Genomic DNA, 7168 nt, shown 5'->3' with positions numbered 1-7168 from the left:
TCAAGCGGTTTCAGTCTTTCAAGGTGATGAGTGAGGAATGTGGGGTGCTGGTGTGAGTTGGGTGTGAGGCGGATCTGAATGTCTTCTCATAGAATAGTGAGAGCTTGACTTCTCCCTGAAGGCTCGACAATGAAGTCTCTGAAATGGACAGCAAAGATATTCGCAAGTGGCAGACCTTGTAATCACGTTAGTATCCACGGGAACCCTACAGAACAGCAGACTTAAAAGAGCCAGGTGATTAGAGATATATGTGTATGGTGTGTGTGTGGGGGGGGGAGTGTGTGTGTGTGTGTGTGTGTGTCAGAGAAAAAGAGAGAATGTGTATGTGTGTCAGAGAGAGAGAATGTGGAGGGGGGAGAATGTGTGTGTGTGTGTGTGTGTGTGTGTGAGAGAGAGAGAGAGAGAGAGAGAGAGAGAGAGAGAGAGAGAGAGAGAGAGAGATGGGGGAGGAGAGAGAATGTGTGTGTGTGTGTGTCAGAGAGAGAGAGAGTGTTTGTGTGTGTGTGTGTGTGTGTGTGTGTGAAGGTCTCACATCGTAGTTCAGGCTGGCCTAAAACTCACTATGTAGCCCAGGCTAGCATCAAACTCGTAACACTTCTGCCTCAGTCTCCTGCATGCTAGGATTACAGGCATGAACCACCATGCCCACCTTTGCTTGAAAGCCTGTGGAATCCTGAACTAGGAAAAGGAATGAGGGGAGCTGTCTAATGAACAAAGCCTTGCTGTGCCGAGAAAAAGTGTGGTAAGTGTTAAGTTGTTTCTGAGATGCCCTCTTTCTTAGACAAATCCTTTCTCTGATGTCAACTTTTCTCATGGACTTAAACCCCTTTGACGCAGGACAGAACCTCAGAGTCTAGGCACAGTTTCTCAGACAGCAACCTCCAAATGTACCACAGAGCCATGACTTAGGGAAGCACATCTCGGCTGGTGCATCTTTATGTGTTGATTTTCAGTGTTCCGCAGCTCCTCTGTCCTGTGCACTGCCCAGCCTACCCCTTCCCTAGTGGGTGTCCTTTTTAACTCAGCAGCAGCAAAGAGTTAACAGTCCACCAATCAAGAGTAAGGCAAATATTTTTCTCAAGCTGATTTTTCTGTTTCAATTTTTTATCTTCTAATCTTTATTTCTCTCTTATGAACTCTAGCTTTTGTGCATTGCCCCCCCTCCTAATCCCTGCTGCCCCATCTTGAGCTTATGTTGAATTTCCCCTAAATCTGTTCTATTTTTTTCATGTTTTAAATAAGGACTAATCTATTTGATATTTTACTTGTCATTGATGGCTGTTTCTCAAGTTAAAATGATCAAATATGGTAACAGCATTGATTAAACAAACCATCTCTCTGCTGGGAACTAAAATATCACCTTCCTCACATTTTACATCTGAATAGGCTGGGCATGGTGACACCACCCTTAGTCCCAGTACTCTGGAGGCAGAAGCAGGTGGATCTCTGTAATTTTGAGACCAGCCTGGTCTAAACAGAAAGTTCCAGACCGAGATCCTGTCAAAACAAAACAAACACTGGGAATGGATCTTGAGTGGTTTTTGTTTGTTCGGGTTTTTGACTTTTTGGTCTCCTAAAACTTGTGAACCAAAGCCATGCGGCTTTTTAAGGTCTTATCTTAACTCCGTGCCAAACTTTAGTATCTGGCACAATAGTCTCACATCAGAATTCTTCACAGCTAAATTTTTGCTCATGAAATGAAAACATTTAAAACTGCTTCGACATAAATGTTAACTACTCTTCTATGACCCAGGAACACCCTGTTAATGTTCAGATTAAAATCAAGGTTCTTATCTCTTCAAAAATTGCTGACACGCATGCTTATTAATTCTTCTCAACAAAGGGCATGACACACTTCCCTGTTAGTTCAGATGTGACTTTCATAACCTGTAACAAAATGTCACGACTTTCTTTATGAAGCTCCTCTAGCTTTTGATATCTTAACAGCTAATTTTTTTTTACAATGCAATACAATAAAAATGCCCAAAGTACTGAATGCAAGCATCGCATGTTCCCTGGCTGTGCTGGGTGTCGCTATCACCGTTATAGTCATTGTTATCTTTACTTATTTTTACTAAATAAGTCGCAGAAAAGACAAATCTTTTAAAAATTGCACACCGATGAAACTTACTGCATTGTTAATATTGTAAAACTCTTGTTTATCCTTAAATGAGTCTATCAATGTCTTGTAGTAAAAATCCTAAGAGACGGTGTATATACATTTGCTAGTTGATTGTGAAATGTATATGGAAATATGAAATGTCAAAAGCAGCCATGCTGATCCTGCAAGAGTTTTACACTGCAGGATACCAATATCTGTGACGATGCTCAATGACTATGAGAATAGAGATGCAAAGCAAACCAGGACAAACGTCCCCCATAGCAGAGCTCTGCTTCCCAAGTGCTGGGATTAAAGGCGTGTGCCACCATGGCTGGCTGATGGTAGATTATTTTCTAAGGTCCATGACCTCACTAGCTCTGGATAGTTGACTAGGTTCCCAATAACAGGCATGATTCCCTCCTATTTAGTGAGCCCTAAACCCAGTTAGACAGCTGTTGGTCATCACCAACCCATTTCAAAAAGTGATGCTCGGTCAATTCAAAATCAGTGCACACAAAAGTTATATTTGCCTCCATAAACACGCTCTTTGAAAATTAATTCCAGATTTATATAGGGGTAGATTTGTCAGCTCAAATGAAAAGACAAGTTACAGACAACACAGAATGTCCTTGTGATCTTGAAATAAGCAGCTACTTCATAATCAGAATACAAAACCAAAATCTCTAAAGTAAAATATTCATAAACAGACCTATTTTAAAATTAAGAATTTCTCTGGGCTTAAGAAGTGACTTAGTGGTTAAGAGCACTTGCTGATTTTGCAGAGGATCCAGGTTCAGTTCTCAGCATCCACATGGAGACTCACAACCACCTGTAACTCTAGTTCCAGAAGTTCTAATGCCCTCTTCTGGCCTCTGTGGGCACTGCACTCACATGGTGCAAAACACACAAACACACACACACACACACACACACACACACATATATATATATATAATTTTTTTAAAAAAAGAATTTCTGCTTGTTGAAACTCAATTAGTTGGTTCTACATGAGAAAATCAATATGTGAATAATTATATATTATATTTATTTATTTTATGTTTATGAATATGCCATTTGGGACACATACACACTGTTCCACAAACTGGCAGTAAAAAGGGATCATCTTTAATTCAATAAAGGATACTTATAACAACCCTACAAGTTGGATCAAACTTAATGAAGACCTAATGGTGACGTGGCAGAAGATTGGAGATTCGCCTAAGATCAAAAAGAAGAAAAGAAGGGCAGCTCTCTCTATTTCTGCCCAGTGTTGTTCTGAAATGGGCAGCCAGCAGGACCAGCAGGCAAAAAAGTGAAATTGCACAATGTCGTGTTGACAGAGAAGATCTGAAGGAGCCTATCCCAGTGTAACCCTTGAGAGTAGATGATTCAAAGATCAATAAACAAAAACCCAGTTGTATTTCTACATACTGATGGTAACAGATCTGAAAGTGAAATTAGGCAACGATTGCCTGAATGCTGGCACCACAGAGAACGACACGAAGGAGCAAATTCAACAAAAGGAGGACATGATTGGCGTCATGAAACCTTCAGAGTTCTGAAAGCAACACTAACGAACATCTAAAGACAGATGCAGTCGAAAGCAACTTCTCTTTGTGGATTGGGAAACCTCGTATCAAGATGCAGTAGCCTCCAAATTAGTCAATAGGTTTTATTTCCAGAAATTAAAAATCTGACTTAAAATTCATGTGGAATTTTGTGTTTCAAGACGTAGACTATTCAGGAAAATTTTGAGGAAGAATAAAGTTGGAAGACTTATTTCCTCATCTCTAAGCTTATGACAACACTCTAGCAATGACTTGGTCATTCTGACATAGGGTGGCCATATGTGGATCAATGAATGGAACTCAAAGGCAAGAAAAACACATCTATACTTAATCAATTTTTTTTGTTGTTGTTTTTACAAGATTGGCAAGGCAATGCCATGGTGGGAAAGAAGGGTCCTTTCCACACTAACGCTGGAACCCCTGGAACTCCCACACAAGGAACAAGGTTAGGCCCCTAAATATCTATGTTTCTATCCACAGATTAGTGCTACTCTCCACCTTTGCCAGAGAAGCCTTTTGTGGGAGACAGAATCTAGAGACCTATAGTTGTCACTGTACTGAGATTAAGTGACTGTCGAGTGCTCGATTCTAAACGGAGCATCTGTATCGACTCTCAAAAGCTCAGGGGGCATCACGGAAGAGTGAGTGGAAGATGGGGAGTCGTGTGTAAGGCTGTTTTCCAGACAGGAAGTGGCCGCTGTACTTACAGGGTCATAGGAGCTATTGTCACCTCAGAAGCTCGTCCACCAAACGCTCCAGGGGCCAGTACTAGTTAGACTCACTGGATTACAGAGAATAAAAAGGAGGACATGAAGGTGGGTATCTTACATGTTGGGGGTGTCAGGGCAGGTCAGAGGGAGAGGTAGGGGTGAGTATGATCAAGGAATAAATAAAAGAAAGACATTCTGAAAGATAGACTAGAACCTTTTCTTTTCTGATTTTCGACAAATACTATCAGAAAAGGGAAAGAAACTACAGAATGGGAAGACTCTGTCTGATCATGAATGTAAAAAGGGACTTGTGTCTGGAATGTACAAACCTTACAATTCAACAAGAAAAGAAGCCAACAGCCCAATGAAAAAACAAAAATCTCAGCAGATACTTCCTCCAAGAAGAAATGAAATGGTCAATGCGTACTCCAAAAGACACTAAGATAACATGAATTAGAAAAATGTAAATAAAACCACAAAACCTGCCAACTCATCTCTTCTAGGATGGTTATGATTTTTAAAAGTCAGCTGCAAGGATGGGAGAAATTGGAACTTTCATATCTTGCCTGTGGGAATGTCAACATGGAGGCCATCTTTGCCTCCTCTTTTTCCTCCTTCTTCTTCTTCTCTCTTCTTTTTTTGCTTTCCAGGACAGGGTTTCTCTCTGGAGCCCTGCTGTCCTGGAACTCACTCAGTAGACCATGCTGGCCCTGAACTCAGAGGCTCGCTTGCCTTCGTCTCCCAAATACTAGAGTTCACCACCTCTAGGCTTGGCTACCCCTTTGAAAGTTAAAGTTAGATTTGTCAAAGAATTCAGCAGCTCTGCTCTTGGATATAAATCCACAAGAAATCAAAGCATACAGTACACAAAACCACAGTCATGATCTTCACAGCGGTGCTGTTTATAATAGCCTGGAGACAGGCGCGCTAAGTCCATCAGCAGATGAACTGGTAACAAACATGGTGGCACAGTCGAGTAGCATGCATCTCTAGAATGGGATGAAATTTGACATATAACAGAAATTTTGAAAATATTTTATTTGTGAAGTAATAGAAATCAGACTCAAAAGACAGTGCATTTTATGAGATGATCTATTGACATGTCCAGAATAGGCAAATCTATGATGATTAAAAATTAGATTCATGATTGACAGGGATGGAGGAGCAGGAAGAAATGAACTTTGGCAGTTAAAGGTATGAGTGTCTTTCTGAAGTGAACGAAAGGTTCTGGGTGAGTGGTCAATACGGAACTCTATGAATATACCAAAATAAAAACGTGAACAGTGCTCCATTTAAACAGGCAATATTAAGAAAGAGAAATAGCAAACTCTAGAGTGCTGGAGAGGGGCTCAGTCATTAAAGAGCTCGCCACGCAAACACAAGGACTTCAGTCCAGATCCCTAGCACCCACAGAAATAGCCAGGTGTGGCCGGGTCTGTAATTCCAGACCTGGGGAGGCAGATACAGGGAGATCCTTTGAGCTCTCTCACTAGCCAGTCTCGCCAAATGGGTGAGCTTCAGATTCAACGAGAAACCTTGTCTCAAAAAAAAAAAAAAATAAGGTGGAGAACAATGGAGAAAGACATCCAATGTCAACTTTGGGCCTTTGAACCAGTACACACAAGTGCCCACAACCATATGAACATGTATAACACACACACACACACACACACTGCTGTCTATGAAAAACTACTCAGAATCCACATCATCAAAGGGGCATAGCCGTAGGTACAGAAGAGGGAATTACATCCAGAGCATACAAAGGTAGACCATCAGCAAAGTCTAGAAGGATCTACAATGGGAGCTGCAGAGGGGGCACAGTCACCTACCACCTATCCTGGATGGCTTATGCCACGTGTAACTCTAATTCTGACCCCCCCTCACCCTCATAAACGGAAGCAATAAAAATAAAGGCCCATGGGGAGGCGGGGTGGGGGACATGAAAACTGTACGGACATTTCACAACAAAGGATTTACAGCTCGTCGGTAGATAAATGAAATATTCCCAACCTCATTAGTGGCCATGAAAATGTAACACCCTGCCTAATTCTGTCACCACTCCCCAGCCCTGTCCCTAGACACTGTTAACCACCCATGTAATGGCTGTGATGTAAGACCCCGGGACCCTCTGCAGAACTGCCGTTCCAGGAAGCTCCGATTGCTTGCTCGTGTTTGGTTTTGAATATGGCTTCTCTCACTCAGTCTTATGCTTGTGGAACTCACCTCTTCTGTGTGTATAACGGGTCAGTTATTTGGGTTGCTAGGCTGTATCCCAGGGACGGACTGGATCACCGTTTGCTTGTTCATTATTTCTGTTATGAACTTGTTTGGGTCATTCCCAATTCGTGGCTATGACAACACTCCATGCCGAGTGAGAGAAGCCCCACATGTGAGAATGTGTGCCGTGTAGCTCCCTTCTGTGGGCTAAGCCCCTCTGTCGTTCAGGAGGAAGCATGCTGGAGGCTTCTGGATGCTGGCGTGTGTTCCTTGTTGGTGGAACGTGGAGTGTGGGCTCTCTGTCAGTCTGAGTACTGAATACACTTGGGATTTGGCTCTTCCACACGTCAAACACAGCCTACTTGGGAAACTCAAAACCCACTTGGGACCAAATCAGGCAATATATTTTCTTTGCTGTCCACAGGCTACTGAAGCAAGCGAGCTGGAGCTGCTCCAGGGAGAAGTTGGCCCCAGGGACCTTGGTCTTCAGGCTTAGTTTCAGGCTGAGCGCTTCTGCTAGGCTGTTCTGCCTTTTGGATTTGCTCCAGGTCATCCTTGGTTTATAGGCGACA

Source organism: Microtus pennsylvanicus, chromosome 18 (assembly GCF_037038515.1).
Source record: "Microtus pennsylvanicus isolate mMicPen1 chromosome 18, mMicPen1.hap1, whole genome shotgun sequence".
NCBI classification, from domain to species: domain Eukaryota; kingdom Metazoa; phylum Chordata; class Mammalia; order Rodentia; family Cricetidae; genus Microtus; species Microtus pennsylvanicus.
Note: the sequence above shows the minus strand (reverse complement) of the source record.